This window comes from Lineus longissimus, chromosome 17, assembly GCF_910592395.1.
Source record: "Lineus longissimus chromosome 17, tnLinLong1.2, whole genome shotgun sequence".
Classification (NCBI taxonomy): domain Eukaryota; kingdom Metazoa; phylum Nemertea; class Pilidiophora; order Heteronemertea; family Lineidae; genus Lineus; species Lineus longissimus.
Genome location: NC_088324.1, coordinates 4,861,384 through 4,881,118, shown reverse-complemented (window position 1 = coordinate 4,881,118; position 19,735 = coordinate 4,861,384). Strand labels below are relative to the sequence as shown.

Genomic DNA, 19,735 nt, shown 5'->3' with positions numbered 1-19,735 from the left:
GCGATGACGGTCGGTCAGCGATGGCGCTCGTCGCGACCGATCACGCTCATTTTGGTTATACAGAGTCGAGATGACCGATGGACAAACTGAGACCGCATTTTCGAGATTCTGTGTTGATGAGTTGTCACTCGACTATCGATATTAGACCACTGGCGATGATTGTCAGTCGGCAATGGCGCTTGTCGTGATCGATCAAGCTAATTTTGGTTTTTAGAGTCGAGATGCCCGATTGGACAAACTGAGACCACAATTTCGAGATTCTGCAATGATTAGTTATCATTCGATAGCGATATTAGACCACTGGCGATGAAAGTCGGTCGACGATGGTGCTAGTCGCGACCGATCACGTTCATTTTGGTTATACAGAGTCGAGATGACCGATTCTGTGATGATAAGTTGTCGTTTGACTAGACATATTACACGACTGGCGATGACGGTCGTTCAGCGATGGCGCTAGTCGCGACCGATTACGCTCATTTTCGTTATACAGGGTCGAGATGACCGATTCTGTGATGATAAGTTGTCATTTGACTAGACATATTACACGACTGGCGATGACGGTCGGTCGGCGATGGCGCTCGTCGCGAACGATCACGTTTATTTTGGTTATACAGAGTCAAGATGAGCTATTAGACAAACTGAGACCGCAATTTTGAGTGTCTGCAACGAGAAGTTGTCATTCAACTAACGATATAAGACTACTGGCGATGACGGTCGGTCGGGGATGGCGCTCGTCGCGACCGATCACGCTCATTTTGGTTATACAGAGTCGAGATGACCGATGGACAAACTGAGACCGCAATTTCGAGATTCTGTGATGATAGTTTGTCACTCGACTAGAGATATTACACGACTGGCGATGACGGTCGGTCGGCGATGGCGCTCGTCGCGACCGATCACGCTCATTTTGATTTTACAGAGTCGAGATGCCCGACTGGACAAACTTAGACCGCAATTTCCACATTCTGCGATGATAAGTTGTCATTCAACTAACGATATAAGACTACTGGCGATGACGGTCGGTCGGCGATGGCGCTCGTCGCGTTCGATCACGCTCATTTTGGTTATACAGAGTCGAGATGACCGATGGACAAACTGAGACCGCATTTTTGAGATTCTGTGATGATAAGTTGTCACTCGACTAATGATATAAGACTACTGGCGATGAAAGTCGGTCGGCGATGGCGCTCGTCGCGACCGATTACGCACATTTTGGTTATACAGAGTTGAGATGACCGATGGACAAACTGAGACCGCAATTTGGAGATTCTGTGATGATGAGTTGTCAATCAACTAGAGATATTACACGACTGGCAATGACGGTCGGTCGGCGATGGCGCTCGTCGCGACCGATCACGTTCATTTTGGTTATACAGAGTCAAGATGAGCTATTAGACAAACTGAGACCGCAATTGAGAGTCGCAATGAAAAGTTATCATTCAATTAACGATATAAGACTACTGGCGATGACGGTCGGTCGGCGATGGCGCTCGTCGTGACCGATCACCCTCATTTTGGTTATACAGAGTCGAGATGACCGATGGACAAACTGAGACAGCATTTTCGAGATTCTGCGATGATAAGTTGTCACTCGACTAGCGATGTTACACGACTGGCGATGACTTGTGGTCGGCGATGGCGCTCGTCGCGACCGATCATGTTCATTTCACAGCGCCTCGAAACCGTTGAGATCAAGCAACTGCTTAGCATCAGTTCTGTCACGCCCCGCGTGGAGCGCCACTGGACGGAGATCCATTGATTTTAGTCTTTTCCTGCCTGGCCGCGAAATTTTTTTCTGCAGGATACTTCTGCCATAGTGTACATCTGACAGCCAATCAGAATTCAAGGCAAGCACGTGTCTTTGTTGACATCATCTTTCCACATGGCGCAATAATGTCAACAATGCCACGTGTTCTGATAATCTTGGAAAGAACAAGTTAGCAAATGGTTAGAGGAGTATATTAGCTAAAATATATTTATTTGTAGTATCTTAACATGTGTTTTCATTGTCGAGTGGACTGTATTTATTGGACTTGTCTGTTAAAGGCGCACTGTGCTCGGCAAAATAGCCGAGGTTGAATGTTTATCTGTCAACCGTGTAACTAGTTCTGCTGTATATGCATAGGTGGCGCCACCATTCAATTTATTTTGTTTGCTTGTCAAAATGTGTTTTATACAATGGCCCTTCAACAATGTTCAAACTACCAAAATAGGCCTGATACCTTCAACAGCAGACATCGGATACACTGTCCCTTTAATAATTATCAACATTGGCAACACTGTCAGTGTCACTGCCCCTTAAAATTTCACAAATCGCGAGACATCGGATACACTGTCCCTTTAATAATTATCAACATTGGCAACACTGTCAGTGTCACTGCTCCTTAAAATTTCACAAATCAATGCATGCACTGCAATGTAGCGATCAGATCAGCTGATGCCTCTTTTGTACGCATAATATCATCAATTTTACAATGAATCTGTGCGATTCATTCCTAAACACTACGACACAAACCTTGAGTTGAGCATAATTGGGGTGAGACAATGAACTATTGTCACATTCACAGTTGAAGTGGCACTCGGCATGCGACTCGGTATCGTCCATTGTATTTGCATTATCATGCATAAATAAACAGTGTGACGTCAAAGATCGCGCCAATTGTGATTGGCTGTCAGATGTACACTGTGGCAGAAGTATCCTGCAGAAAAAAATTTCGCTGCCTGGCCCTAACCGGGAACTGCTGCCACCCAGCGGCCTTCGACCTCATCAAGATCAGAATGGCGGATAGAGAAATGAAAAACGATTTTCTCTGAATTTTATTCCGAATTTCATCAAATTTTAGGCATGGTAAGAGAACATTTTTGGCTCAACGGAAGTGATAAATGTCAAGGTTTATGAGCAGCTAGTTAGATTATTCTAACACCAATCCGAAATGTAAAAAAAAGGTGTTGTGTTTGGTGTATTCAATTTACACTGTGCGGAATTTCGTTGAGCAGTGCATTGAGATCTTCAAAATAGAAATAGGAAGAAAATTTGATACCTAATATTATCAGTGCAGTGCCCTAGTAAGCGCGCAGCGCCTTTAGGTTGGGGGGAAACCCCCCAAACCCCCTGGTTGGGACCCTGCTATAGTTCCTTCCGCCATTTTTTTGTTTTGATAGACAGTTTTCTCCGTGTATCGCATTAGCAGTAACTCAACTCCATCGTCATAATAGCCGGCAAAGAAATGGAAAATGTCCCCCCCCCCGAAAGGTGTCCAGACTATGGTAGTCTGGGCCTCTGGCAGATTCTAATGTAAAGTGCAAGCTCTATTGAACTCGCGCAACTGTCGCCATGGAGAGCCCCTCCCCCCCCCCAACCCCCGTCCTTCTTACATGTTTTAGCCAGTGCATTGGGGGGGGGGGGGGGGAAGGCCCCTCAAACCCCTATTGGCCTCTCGATAAGTCCTTCCGAGCTGCTTACCCTGGGGCGCTCGAGTGGAACCCCCAAACCTTCATGATGGTGCAGTCCTTTGACACGTTTAACCCAGAGCGAGGAAGAGGTACTCCTTTGATGGTACCCTAACTGCAACCCTCAACCATCATTACCCTTCCTTTTCACTGGCATGATATTGGCAAGACTACCAAGAGGTCGTACTGGTGGCTTCCTAGAGACAATTGCTTGTGGTCGTACCTGGGCAACCAATTCAAGGGGTAAGGGATCTAGGGATCAGGTTTTTCCCCCACCAACATGTTGCTGAATGGTTAATGCATAAAAAATTGGTTGGAAAGGGTTTTTGCTGGCCAAGAGACTTGAAGACACTTTACTCTTGAGGAACACCCATCATGTAAAAGTGGGGCTTCTAACTCACTGACGTTTGACTGACTTTTCTTTCAGTCAAATCCCAGTCAACACGTTTCAAAACTTATCTCAGTCAAATCCTAGTCTAAATAGTTTCCAGTCATTTCTCAGTCAAGTCACTAAATTGTCCAAAATTACAAAAATTACAAAAATTACAAAAATTACAAAAATTACAAATTACAAAAATTACAAAAATTAAAAATTTAAAAAAATTACAAAAATTACAAAAATTACAAAAATTACAAAAATTAAAAATTACAAAAATGACAAAAATTAAAAATTTACAAAAATTACAAAATTTACAAAATTTACAAAAATGACAAAAATGACAAAAATGACAAAAATGACAAAAATGACAAAAATGACAAAACGTCTATTTAACATAAATTATTTTCTTGTAAATAAAATGAACTTTCCGTCAAATGAAGAACTTGAATCAAGAGTCACAGAGTCAACAGATTATCTAAAATTTAAAGATCTTCCAGTGAACAAATGGTACAAAATCAACTCATTCAGAAGTATAAGCACAAAAATAGGAGAATCAACACTTCTTGAACTTGAAGACTCAGAATCTAAAGAGTTGACAGTGTGGGCGACGAGTGTCATCAAACAAAAAATAAATCTTGATCACAATTATATAAGATTCACAGGAGTCAAGGAAACAAAACAGGGTAAAAAGTTTTATGGATTTAATCTTTTAGAATAATTTTCTACTAAACCTATATATAAAGAAAATAAAATCATCATAAATGAACAAAACTGTGAAAGCTCTCATGGGTGTACTATGCTTGTCAATGACTGGAAATGTCATTTTGACAGGAATTAATTTTGTACCTAGAAATACTCACGCTCCGCTCGTGAACGTCACAGACTTTCCAATGAATTACACTTGTCTAATGGAGCACAAAAGAAAGTTGATTAAAAATCACATTTATGGACATGTTTGTTATAATCCATGGCTAGATGTTTCTATAATAGACTTAAGGTATTACAAAGATGGATTTGTAAATCTTGACACAGTCACGATTGATGTAATTTTATAAGCTTAAAAGCCTATAAATTTACTCACCCCACACTACTTTTGTCTGACTCGCTTTTACAGCCCAAACTGATTATCTCAGATGAAAGTCATGTCATTTCGGATTCTAGGATGAGCTCAAATTCACTCGCAGAAATAGTGCCATTATCCATGAATCTGGAAAGTAAATTATCGACACTCCGTAAGCATGCTTTTTTCTTAATTAAAATATCTAAATGTTTTTTCTCCTTTTTCCTTAATTTAGGAACTACAATTTTTCCAACCAATCCTAGGAGTGTACAGATAGCGGAAATTGGAATACTGATGACATTTCCAATCACTGTCGCAGCTCCAATTGATGCGACTGTGACACTGGTAATATACATACCAATTTCACAACCGTGTAAGATTTGACTAGCTTTTTTATAATTTTTATTTAATTTTTTTCTTTTTTCAATATTCAGCTCTAATTCAGTAATTTTTTCTTTAATTTTTTCAAGTCTAAATTGTTCAGCATCAACACCATCTATATCATCCATTTATTCTAACCGTAAATCAATTGAAACTGGAGTTAAAAATTCAATGGGGTCATCATTCTGATCTTTGACCTGTAGTTCAATACTAGTATGATCGTGCTTTGCGATCTTTACTTTTTGAAGGGAGGTATATTCATGTATATCTCCATAATATTTACCTTTGGGAACAAATGAAGTAATAAGATCACTGCGCTTGGAGTTTACTAAATTTTTATGTGTATCAACGATACTACAAGAAATTCTATATTCATGATATGGTAGAAGTTTACAAGGTTTATTCCCAGTAATTTCTGAGCTTATGAAGGTAATCTCTTCAAAAGTCATTCCTAATATCTCACCTAGTTCTTTATGGAGAATGACCCCAAATGGTGGCTCAACTTTAATTTTTATTTTGCCTTCACTGGGCACATAATTTAAATCAAATTTATCAGCATGTCCTTTTTCACTCAGCGCTTCCTTTACTGCTTTATTATAAGTAGCTGGCATATAAAATCCATCAGGAATAACAATTATATCCTGTGCTGTATATTCCTCATTGACCACAGTCGCAAATCGTAAATAGTGATTATTCAATTTCCTTGAAAAATTATAGTAAGTCATAGGAATAATAGCCTTTTCAACCTGTACAGTTTCATATGACTGAATACTAGCTGGAAGTAGAATCCTTAATACATCATGAAACCTAACGTTCATTTATTTTAGAAGAAATTTTATGTGCTTTTTGTTTAATGCTTCCTATATTGGATGTCAATACTTGAACAATGACAAGAATAGTGACTGCGACCATAATAATCAAATGCTCTGCTAAAAATCCTACAACACCAGCAGCTGCTTTTAAGATAGTAGACACAATGGAGCCTAAAATTCCAGGCAAAGCTACTAAAGCTTTTTTACCTAAAGAAAGCAGCCAATTTTTAAATTTGATCAAACCTTGTGTAATTTTACTAGGAGGTTTGCTAGGTCCTATAGGTTTACTAGGTCTATCAGGTCTTCCTGGTCCTATAGGTTTACTAGGTCCTGACTTAGAAGGTTTACTTGGTTTAAATACTGCAGCCAAAGTTCCACCAATGGCAGAAATCGCTATCAGCACAGCAGTCACAATGCTTCCAAGTTTAAAACCCTTCAATTTGAATAATGCTTCAAGTCTGTCTCCTAAGGATTTACTTGTATCATTGACAGCTTTTCTATAGCCTTCAGCTACTTGTTCAAAATAAGGTCTTGACTTTTCTTTGAGTGAATCTAATTCATCAGCTTCTGCTTCATCAATCTCTCTTAAATTTTGTTCTTCATGCTCAATTAAAGGTTCCATTTCAATATCGTCACTTTGCCTCAATGTGGTTATTTTATCCATTATTCGCTTACGTGCTAGATTAAATTTTTCTTTAATAGCTTTAGACTTACGTCTGATCCATTCAATAGCATCATCTAATTTAGAATTATTTGTTTTCATAGGTTTGCCTGTTTCATCAAAAATATGTGTTTGAACATTGGATATATCTGTCTCAGGATCAACTTCAACAAAATTTGTTTCACCAGTATCAATATTTGTGTCCTGTACAATACTCTCTACGTTCGCAGAAGTTTGTTCATTTGTGTCAATAATTTCAGGTTCCAGAGGAATTGGTGCAACCTGTACAACATTTGATTCACCTAAGCCTAAATCACCAGCTGCTTGATTCAATCTTTCTTGAAAATTTCCTGACTTAGGAACACCTCCAGTTATTTTAGGTGTTCCTTCAGGAAGTGATATTGTTTCTTTTCCTTCAAAATGTTTGAGAAATTTAATTGCTAAAGCTTTTTGTTTACTTTTTTCCAATGCCTCTTTTGGTTTAAAATCACCACTTTTACTACCTTTATAATCAATTTTGTAAGTTATTTGTAATTTTTTATCTCCTTCTACATAGTAATATGTATCATTTTCAAACTTAATATGTGGTTTTAGTAAATCTCTTTCAATATAACTTATAAATTTACCATATTGTTTTTCTAATTTTGGTTCAAGAATTTGCATTCTTCTTTCGGGTGTATCAATGCGTACATCATCTTCATTAGAAGGTGGGTTAAATTCTTTTCTTAAATCATCATTATCCGCTGCTTGTTGATCATATTTTTCATTCATGTCATCTCTAGCATCTTGAAAATCATCTTCAAATGCTGGATTTTCAATTTCCATGACATTCTCCATTTATTTTAAATAAATTTTGACAAAACAGCTGATCCAATAACACTTCCTGCAATATAGGCTTGTTCATAATTTTTCTGACTCTGACTAGGTTTATAATAGTGAGTTAAATTTGGCTTAGGATGGATGCTGTCATAATAGCGGATAGAATCTTTCATGTCTAACATGTCTGATTGTGCTTGATGTTTTTTCTGTCGTTGTTCTGCAAGGAAATCAAGATGTTTAATTCTATTGTGCGACCATGTTGCCGATTGTTTTTGTAATTTTTCGCTTGCTAAATCGTGTCTTTTACGCTCTTCTGCAGCATTCTGCGCATCAAATGCATGGAACATGGCATTCCCTCCAACGAAAGCGGTGGCATTAGCTACTGCTCCAAAAATTGTCGTTAAAATCATGCCAGCCATTTATTTTATAAAAATTTTGTTGAAAAGGGCTAGCAAATTGCTAGCCCTGAGTAGACCTGTTTAATTAGTGATGTTCTTTGGCAATCCTTGCTTTTCCAGATATCCTTTCGTAATAATAGCAAGTGACACAGCACCAGTTAGCTTCAATGCTTCCATCAAGTCAGGTTTACTAGGATCTCCAATATTTGACTTTAATAGCTTTTTAGCAGCCATTCCATAGCCAACAACAAGTGCTGCTAAAACTGCAGAATGGTAAATTGTGTTTCCAATATTTTTCGTGTCGATCATTGTGCTCATTTATTTATAGTAAAAATTTTTTTAAAATTTATAAGATCAGATTGTCAGATTTTTGTTTAGGTTTAAGTTTTTTATTTAATTTTTCAATAGGTGACTCCTCAATAGGCGAGAGTGAATTTTTGGAATAGAACCAAACAAAACCTGCTAAAGTGATTCCACTTATCAATATTAAAGGATAGTAGTTTGTAGACAAATAATAACTTTGCTTAATGTCATCATCTGTTTTAACTTTTTTCTTTCCTTTATTCAACTGACCTAAATTTTTACCCCATTCAACTCTTTTAGGATTCTTTGGCTTTTCTGTTGTTGTAATTTCAGTTGTTGTGTTATCTTTTTCTCCGTCCATATCTGTTTATTTTATGAAAAATATTAAAGTCATTATTAGCGACTATTAAAGTCATTATTAGCGACTATTAAAGTCATTATTAAAGTCATTATTAGCGACTATTAAAGTCATTATTAAAGTCATTATTAGCGACTATTAAAGTCATTATTAAAGTCATTATTAGCGACTATTAAAGTCATTATTAAAGTCATTATTAGCGACTATTAAAGTCATTATTAAAGTCATTATTAGCGACTATTAAAGTCATTATTAAAGTCATTATTAGCGACTATTAAAGTCATTATTAAAGTCATTATTAGCGACTATCAAAGTCATTATTAAAGTCATTATTAGCAACTATTAAAGTCTGATGATTTATGACTAGGTTTTGATGATTTATGACTAGGTTTTGATGATTTATTTCAAGCGTGGTGTTGTATAATAAAAATTATGTTTTCATAAATGAAGAAAGATGTTAGATTTGACAACCTTGAAGAAATATATGAAAAAGTTGTTGAGGTATTAGAAAATGACGCAAGATGTTTTACACAATATCAATATGAAATGTCACTTGTTTTAGACATGCAAGAGCAGCTTAAAATAGCTGGAAAATATGTAAATTTATATTGTAATCATTGGATTTGTCAAGATTGTTATTCAACAGATTGTTCTATACTAGAGGTTGAAGTCGTTTGTAATGATTGTGGAACTATAGACAATGCTTTTGATCCATACTCTCATACTTCTGTGAGTACACCAGATTTGTGGACAAATTCTATTCAAAGTAAACGTATTTGTGGATCACACTATGGCATGGAAAAAACTCATAAGTATGTTATGTCTAAATTTTCAAAATTTTAAGAACAATATAAAGATGAACTATTGTTCAAGAGAGTTGACTATAATTCAATTGCCAAGGATGTGAAAAGGTTAGAAGACCTGTTTGAACAGAATAAAGACAAACTAAACAGAAATTCCTTCTTTTTTAATAAACATATATTACAAAAATTAAATGAACACTATCTTTTAGCACCAGCAAGTATTAGCGTAGCGACGAGAAAAAAATTAAAAAAATTGGACGCAAAAGCGGCTGCGTCAGCGAGTGTATTAACATCTTCTTTAGAAAAGGTGTATGAAGATTTTAAAAAATTAAATTGGCCATAATCTTAGATTTTATAAAGTCCTCACTGACTCTATAAAATTTAGGAATCCTCGCATGTGTCTGATTTTTCATGCGTCATTGCAGTTTCAGCCGTATTGACTACAATTGTACCTGCAGCTAAAAGTGTTGGGTTCATATATTGACCCAGTTGTTTCTTTATTTCATGGTTTACTATGATATTGTCATTTAATTTTTCATGTAATTTTTTTTGATCCAAATTTGGAAATACAATTTTTACTGCTTGAGTATAACCAAATAATAAATTAGAGACTAAATCATCAGCAATCTGAGTATTATATTTGATGTTATATTCATTATGTAATTTTTCAATATTTTTTTGTGAAGCTTTTTTAATCGTAGCCTCAGATGATTTTATTCCTAGTTTATTTAGTAATCCTGATTGATAGTGTGAAAGTAATTCACTTCGCATGTCACTCTCGTTTTGTTCTTCTTCAACAATAGTTTCCACATTCACGCCGTTCATGGTGTGTTTATTTATGATAAAAAATAATCAAAAGGCATCTTTCTGCGCAGTATAAGCTTCTTTCCTGCATCAATCTGCACAAGAACTGTGTCTTTTTCGCTTTGTGGAATACAGCGTTTTTCTTTGAAAATTTGATCCATAGATAATTGATCATTCATTGTATGAATCACCATGTGTTTACAATTTTCTCTAAAATCTTTCACAACTGCATTATATTTTTGGGTCAAAAGCCACACAGAAATTCCATAATGTCTTCCTGAGAAAGCTAGTTCAGTCAATTTTGTACACTTATTCTTTGATTCCCACAAATTAGCACAATCATCAATGATAAATAATGTTTGGTGATCTTGACTTTTTAAATTTTCAATCGCATCTTCTAAGCATATATTTAAATCTGTAAGTACTAATTTTGGAGGATAAACAATTACACCCTTGTCTTGTGTAATCCATGCTCTATCTTGGTAAGTTTTATTCATGTCAATGGTTGGACAAAATATCACAATGTCATCAAATTTTTTACGAAATTCTTTTTCAAGTAAATCTAGTATAAAGTAGGTCTTGCCACAATCAGTCATTCCAACAATTAACATATTGAAAGGTGGATCACAATAAAATTCACTCACATTCATGTCTTGTTTATTTTTAACAACTCGGTTGTCAAATTTGAAGACTGACACATGCAAAGTATTTTTGTGGTTAGTGTACAATGCCCTTTACTCGTTTATTCTCAAGTCCTACTAATCCATCAGCTACAATATAGACAAGCATGTCATATTCTGTTTCAGTACTTCTGGTAAGTTCAAGTTGTAAACCATGTTTAATATTGCTCATGGCTGTTCCAGATCCATGCAAATAGTTGTCCTCTGTACTTCTCAGATCAATCCACAGAGCATATTTATGATTTTCGTAGAATTTTTCGACATCCATCATGCAGTCTTCAGTTTGCTTAAGATCTTCTGACATATAAAGTCGTTTTACTTCATCAAATTGATTATAGGCTTTCATTCCTGACTTGTATATACAGTGAGAAATTCCTTCTGAAGTAATGGTCACATTAGTGATGTCTGGATTTTGAAAACTTGTATTTTCGGCATCATACTCAGCGTAATTTTTCTGGAAAAATATCAGAATACCCTTTGTAGAAGCGCGATTGACATCTACATTGATATTCATGCGTTTATTCTTTCCAATTGAATCTGTTCTCAAAAGATGCACGTCTTCATATCTAAATCTAGTATCAGCATATATTGCTTCGATTTCCTCACTAAGTTCTGTGGAAAAGACTGTTTCATACTCAAGTTGAATATCTTTCACAGCATACGTTTTTGACGTTGCAGTTCCTGTCACAACATATTTTGCATCATTGAATTTGATATTATATTCAATGGATTCTAAAATAGCTGATGGGTAAAAAGGTAGATGATCATCAAATATTTCTGACTCAATAGGAATACAATATCTGTCACCAAATGCTGTTTTAATAGCATCTTTTCGTTGCTCCTTGTCAATACCTTGCTGAACACGATTTTTCCTTTGTTTTTCTGTCAACCAAAAGTCCTTGAATGTATTATAGATGTAAGATTTGTCCACTTCACTCATTGTTTTTCCACCCGATTTAGTAGTAATTCTTTCTACAATATTTCGACCTACATTAGCCACAAATCCAGCTGCTGCAGCATTGGCTGCATTACTTGCTTTTGATGAGGTAGAAAGTTTAAATGTAAGTTTCAAACTTTTAGGAACAATCACTTGTCCTTTTTCAGGCTGAGGAATTTTCACATACAGCGTTTCTCCAGGATTCACAGAATTAGGATTATGGGTAATGACTTCATAATTTCTTTTAGCTTTTAGCCCCTTGGCTATTTTGTTTGATCTATAAGGATCAAGATATTTACCAAACGATGTGTCCATTTATTTATAGTAAAATTTTTTTTTTAAAAAATCAATGTGCCAAAAATGGCACATTCACATATTGAACAAGAAGAAAATTTTTATAGACAATTAATTTTAATTAAAATAAATGAGTAATTTATATTCTAACTTTGGTTCAAATGATGGTCAAATTCAAGACATTCAAGACAAGTTCAATGCAGACATCCTCAAGGTTAAAGATAGATTTAATTTGTGGGATTATGAGATTGACAAAGTACTAGTTGAAATTAAAGAAGAGATCCTCAAGGTTAAAAACAGTTCGTGGGGTGCAGACGTTATAACAGCGAGTAAAGTCAATACTAAAGTGGATCAACTTGAGATATCAGTGAATGACAGTTTCATCAAATTAGAAACATGGTGGGCTATCGTTGGAACTTATTTAGACTATATGTTGACCCGTAGAAGATGGAAAAATGTGCCAAAAGAAATGAAAGAACTTCCTTCGTTGCAAATTGAGTAAGCTTACGAGCTTAAGCTTACGAGCTTAGCGAGTAGCGAGTAACATGTTTATAGTGTGATTTTACATTATAAATATCTTACTTCTTTCTCAACCGTGATTCAATAATATTTTTAGAATCTAAGCCTTCTTTGTGTTTAATTGTTGACTCAATTTTAGCTTCTTTTTCAACGCGATCAACCTCTGAAGAATCAGCTTCTTCATCAATTGTAGCTAGCACTTGTGTCACTTGCTGCAAAGCATCAAGTCTAACTCTTTCATCATTATTTAAGATAGCATGAACACCTTCAATATTTTTGATAGTGTAAGTTCTATTGCTCCAAATCTGTTTGTGACCCTTTGTAAATATAGGTCTCTTCAATTTTTTTCTAACTAATTCTCCAATGTTAAACTTGTGTACAACGGGCATAGATTTTTCTACATTTAATTCAACTAATTCAGTAGCATGAAGGTTAGCTTCATTTGGACTATAGTCTAAAATGCCAGAATGAGGTCTTTCATTGTATGCACTAATGTAATCTTGCAATGTATCAACCCATTTGACTGTATTTTTCTCTGTGAAATCTTTGAAGACCATTTCTTTAATAGTTCTAGATAGTCTATCAATTAAGCCTAATGCATGATGATCACCAATATCCACTGTTCCATGTCTAATGTTTAATTCTTTGAATAAATCTTGTAGTGGTTTGTTTAAAAATTCATTGCCTGAATCTGTAATAATAAGTGTAATACTTCCAGTATCATTATAAATTTTTTCAAAGCCATTTTTCACTTCAAATTTTGTCTTATTTTTTAAAGCTTCAGCATAAGCTTTTCTAGTGAAAGTATCAATAGCAAGTAAAATCCATTTGTAACCTTTATTTTGCCTTGAGTAATTACTCATGTCCAACAAATCCATGAACCAAAGAGCATTTTCACGATAAGCAATAATGTGACCTTGGATTTTATTGGACTGCTTTTTGTGAAGCTGATAGCTTTTCTGAGATTTTACAAATTGATCAATGTCATCAAATTTTATACTAGGATCCTTCTTTTTCATGATTTTATAAAATTTTAAAGCAGAAGGATATTTGTAACTTGCATATGCTTCTTGCATTTATTTTAAAGAATATTTTGAACTAAAAGACCTACAACAATTAATCCCATTGTAAAAGGTAAATGTGATTCTGAATCTATTTGACTCTCACGTCGCTTGTCTACTTTTATTGCCATTTCAGGTTTCTCTAAAATACTCGTAGAAGTAGGTTCTAAAGGTGACTTACTGCTGCGCTTTTTTCTGACATTGATATGTGAATTGATGCCAAAAGTTGTATTTTCTGTAGCGGTTAACAGAGAGTTATTATACCCTTCAATTATACCAATATGTAATCGCATATGACTTGGAACAAGTTGTAATCCTAAACCTACGGCAAAATCTAATCGTGAACCTGCTTTTTCTAAAGCGTATGCAAGCGCTTGTTTTGAGTGAATGAGTACACTCGCTGACTGAAATGTTTTGATGGAATCGACTAACGTTTGACCTTGAATCGCATCTTCCACTAAAATTCCAAATTGTTTCTGTGTGTCCAATGAATCAAGAATGTCCTGACGAATCATGGTTTGTGAACCTAGAATACAATAAACATAAGTTCGAATGGATTCATTGATTCTACTCATGCCTGCTTTAGTCAATCCTTGACTGTCTAAGGTGATAAAATTTGTCCAATCGTCTGAGTAAATGAACGATAAATTATCAATATAAAGTCTATGATGGTCTGCATAGACATATCCTTTTTTATCTGCATTAAATGGAAACTTACTAGGATCATTCAAATAATAGTTGCCATTGTCCATGACAATGTCTAGCGCTTGTATTTTCCCTTCGTGAAAATAGTTGAAGTCAACAGAGCCAAATTCAAGTTTCAAATTTTCATAGGCTTGTTTATTGTAAGGATTTTTTGATGGATTAAAGTCAGGATTTCCTGGTAATGGAATTTTTAGCTGATGTAATATCTTTCTGATGGTAAAATAGACATGGAATCTAAAAATACTTTGTACTAAAGGATCAGCATGATTAATATGATTATGCCAGCTTACACCTGAACCTGATGAAGCACAGTATAGTGCAAATTTAAATTGGTTTTTCCAGTTATCCATGCTTGCATTTTTTAAATAATCTTGTACTTGTGCATAAGTTGAAAAATTTCGTGGAATCACCTTATTAGGAAAAATATCAATTGTATTGAATTCAAAACTTAGATTTGGTGTTACATGAATTTTTTGATGAATGAAAGGATTCTTGGTTAAAGAATTATTCTTGTAAGATACAGGATAATTTGCATCTGGATTAAATTTAAGATAGGGTGGAAATGCATTGTGTGTTTCCATTTATTATTATTTTTATTTCTATATTTTTATTTATTTTTTTAATCAGGGCTACCAATTTGGTAGCCCTGTTTATTTTTTAAATCCAAGAGCTTTAGTTGAGATTCCATCTTCTAAAATTTGTCTTTTTGTATCCATTGCATCTAAAGCTACTTTGCTCACTTTTTCTGTGTAAAGTTGGTGATTTCGACTTCTAAAGACATTCATGCTTTTTTCAATTGGAATTTTTTCCAAGAGCACAGACTTGTAATCTTCAAAAGTGATTTCATTTTTGACTACGTTCTTCTTAATGCCTTTACATTTTTTGACTTCGTTGTCTTTGTCAGTTGTATAACTGTATAGTTTTGATCTGAGTGCGATGAATTCAGTGATGACATGACCAGCTTCTTCGTCTTTAAATTTGCCAATGACTTTTTTATTCGCTTCTGAAAACAGTGGATGATCTTTAGGAAAATTAGAGAAGTCATACAAGTGAGCATCTTTCTGCATGTCTTTGTAGATATCATCAGTCTGAATGTTATAGACTAGTGAATCTGTATCAGTGTACAGCAGTTGTGCCACTTCAGGATACTTTTTCATCATATGACTGTAATGGAAGTCATACATATGCTCTTTAGAGAGGTCTAAAATGGCCTGTCCCATAAATATTGGCTTATTGAGATAGACTTCTGCTTTTTGTCGTTCTACCATGACTAGATCTTTGCAGAAGATTTTGTGACTTCTATAGTTGTTCGAATTGACTAAATTTCGAAGCGTATTGACAGTTGTGGCTAAGGTAATGTCTTTTCTACGTCTGACGGACTCCATAGTTTTGCCAAATATCGCATTGTTCATCAATTTGAAGAAGTCCTTTTCGAAGTCATTTTTGGCATTTGCGCGTTGACTTGTGTTTAAGTCAATGTATTCTTTCAAGAAGTTAGACTCTTCGTATGAAATTCCTCTGTGGATCTTTGTCAGTTTGAGACCTTGACTCAAATAGAACTTCAAGATCTTGTGATGCACAATGTAGTGTACTTTATCTTGCAAGTTAGGAATAAGCTTGTCATTCTTGTGCTCAGGAGCAAGAGGATAGTCATTGTGCAAATTGTGTAAATGCTTAGGATATTCTAAATCCACTTCAAGTGTGCATGGGATGTCTTGCCACTTGGAAAAGTCCTTCATCCATTTAAACTTTCTCACTGGTAAATCTTGACCCATCGCGACACCGTACAAGTTATTCGCATCAACATAGGTGATGTAACTTGGTTTTTCTGAGTCAAAATTTTCTAAATATGGATTATTTGCTTTGCCATATCTGTGACTTGCTTGACATATTCCTCCACGAATACCTAGTTCGAAGAAGTTGTACATGTCCACATCTGTGAGGAGTTCGATTTTAACTTTTGTCATTTTTAGCATCGCTTGCCATGACAAACCTGGTGATGTGTAGAAGAATGCGGGATCTAAATTATAGATGTCCATGCAGGTCTGTCTAAAATTTTCAAGTATGTCTGCCAGTAGCAGAACATCTGTCTCAAGATAAATTTTGTGATAGTCTTCAAAGGTTTGACAGTTGAACTTATCCCACACATGTTGAGCGTGTAGGTACTCCTCTTGTGAAATTTTTGTAGCATTGAAGGTAGAATAAAATTCTTCAATGGGAGGTAATTCAGTCCGTTCAAATTTTTCGTATGTGTCTACCCATTCATACGGATAGACACCTTTTCTTGTTACGAGGTCAAAGTGTTCACCATTAAATTTTTTAGCTAAATTTTTCATTTGCTGATTAGGCAAATTCTTAGCTAGATTTGCTAGTGAAGACTGCATTAACCTGTAAGAGTCAAGGAATCTTATTTCAATTTGTTCATCATCATTGATAGGTAAGACCTTGCTGAAAGATATATAATTTTCAGAGTTTGAGGCGATGACATTCAGTCTCCCTTTTAAATTTTTCACAAACAGATGTGCATCATAGCCTGACAAATTGTGAAAATAGACTGGTATGAACTTTGGAGCTTGAAATTGAAGGTTACAATTATTACAAGCTGCTCCTCTGTATTTGCCTGTGAAATGATTGTGATCACGGACTTTGAAATATTTTTCTGTGAACATTTTGTCACAGAGATAACAGTTTCTAGCATAATTGTAACTAGTTTGCTGCTCGTGAGTCAAAGCATCCATTGGCTTAGGGTTGAGAAGAAATTTTTTCCCAATCTGTGAACAGATAGAAGTTACTGTATTGGCAAAGTGTTCACCAATGTCTTCATCTTCTGCCTGCTGAATATTGGTAAACATCTTATTTTTCCTCGCTATTTGTGACTGATCATACTGAATATAGATCGCATAGCTGTTTGGAATATGCTGTTGGTTTTGAACTGTTTTTTCACCTAATTGTTTGTCGATAGTCTTCAAAGATGATTCAAAGTCAGCGATGATTACAACTGGATGTTTTTGCTGTGCTTTTAAGAGCCAGTTTTTATAAGAATCAGGCAAGATCCTATTAGAGGGTGATTCATGACCCTCTCAGATTTCTTCCAAAATTTTTATATTGGTAGATATATGTTAATAACGGACGGAAATCACATTTTCTATCCTCAATAGGGTCCGCTTTTTTTTTAGGGGCCCCTGGAATATTGGGGTCAAAATGGGCCTAAATGGCAAAATAACCAAAATGTGGTTTTCAAATGCTGGTATTTCTGTGCGCCCTTAGTGAGCCACAGAGATTTTCATGCGTGTAAGTCTATTGGGTATTGACTTTCAGAAAATGTGAAAATTTTGGCGGCTGACTTAGGGCGCAGCCCATAGGTGGCGCTGCAAAACGCGACATTTCGAAATTACACACACCTTCAGAGAGGTTGTGTGGCTTGCGCCCTAAGTCAGCCAGGGTGTTTCATGCGTATTATGATACATTAGCACCTACTGCTTTGATTTAAAGGAAATTTACGGCGGCTGACTTTGGGCGCACAAGTATAGGGGGCGCTTTTTGCCGCCAAAAGGTGAAATTACCACCTTTTCGCACAACAAGTTCTCCATGCGCCCTAAGTCAAAATTGATCAAATATAGCTCAAAAGGTCCCCCAGCATCTCTAGTACCAGTGGTTAGGAGGGTTTCATGGCTGGTTTGCGTATTAACCCTTTTTGCACCGTTTTTTGTCGGGACACTAGACAAAAAGGCCAAAAATGGTAAACTGTGAACTTTCTCCGATATTCATGAAACTTACAGGATAACTTCCTTGCGTTAAAGAAAGTATTTTTTGTGAGTTTTAGGTCAAGGTGGCAAGCTACTTGGTGGCAAAATTGAAATTTGACAGAATGAAATGGCCAGGGCCATTGTGCTCACCTCATGTGGAGGAAAGATGGATAAAGAGCATGGTATTGTGTCATGTAGTGTTAGGTTTGATGTAGGTCCAAGCAATTACAATTTCCCCAAAATGGCCAATTTACAGTACATTCGACCTCTGTGACCTTGAAAAGTAGGTCAAATCAAGGAAGACCCGGGTGACACATTGAATGGTTGTTAGAATTAGATGTACCTATGATATAAAATTGGTGCCAATCGGGCAAGTCATTACTAGGAATAATGGCATTTTGAAGAATTTAGGATTTGGCCCCCTCCCTGGAGGCCAAACGGCAAATCAGATCGCACCAAACTTCGGTACCTGAGATCACCTGACCAAGGGGTACATGTGTACTTAATTTGTGATCAATAGTCATTGCAGTTAAGAAACGTGCCATAGTTACGGCCTGACGGCGAATTTTCGCCATTTGACCTCTGTGACCTTGACAAGAAGGTCAAATTAAAAACCTGTGTGACATATACTGTATGGTGGTTAGATGTACCCATGATATCAAATTGGTGGCAATCGGGCAAGAAGTTAAGGAATAATTACATTATTAAGGTTTTTGGATTTTGCCCCCTGGTGGTCAAGTGGTGAATCATATTGGACCAAACTTCGGTCCCTGACATCACCTGACTAAGGGGTACATGTGCACCAAATTTGGTATCAATAGTCATTGCAGTTTAGAAACGTGCCATCGTTACATCCTAACGGCCAATTTACACCATTTGACCTCTGTGACCTTGAAAAGGAGGTCAAATCAAAAACCCGGAGGATATATGATGCACCTTTGCTAGAAGTACCTACCATATTTTTTTCAAAATTTCCCGACTACTATTAAGGGAGATATTGCATATTTTCACTTTTAACGTTTGGCCCCCTGGTGGCCAAACCATGAAACGAATCGGACCGAAACTTGGTCTCCAAGGTGTCATTACATAAGGGTACATGTGTACCAAGTTTCAACTCAATAGCTCTAACAGTTACGAAACGTGCCCTGCTAACGGACGACGGACGACGACGACGACGACGGACGCCACGGTATGGGATAAGCTCACCTCTGCTAAGAGGTGAGCTAAAAAGGAGCAATTTGACCTTTATATCATGAACCGTTTATTCAAATCAAAAGTATTCAAAAATTACCATGAAATCACCGGTATCTCAGAAACTTAAACACTTTTACAATTAATATGGTGTAAAACTTCACCAATATTTAAATGTCAGCAGAAATTTAGCAAATTACTATCAAAATAGTTAGTATGCCATTAGGGCCAAACTGTCCAACTGGATCATCACATCTAAACAGTGAACTACAGTTTATATAGTTTCATGTTCTGGTCATCTTTCTTTGAGAATATGTAATGTCCATGGCGATCAATGGATGGTGCTGATAATCTAGCGCGAATGTCATCCTTGT

General features: G+C 36.0%; 1 protein-coding gene across 1 annotated transcript in view; it reads left to right on the top strand.

Moving 5' to 3' along the window:
- Positions 1-2,763: 2,763 nt before the first annotated feature.
- The window catches only part of LOC135501599 (bromodomain-containing protein 9-like), a 32,097-nt gene continuing 15,125 nt past the window's right edge, over positions 2,764-19,735 (top strand). The window contains exon 1 of the mRNA XM_064793792.1: positions 2,764-2,848. The gene's annotated coding sequence lies outside the window, so the exon portion shown is untranslated. The remainder of the gene's footprint in view (positions 2,849-19,735) is intronic.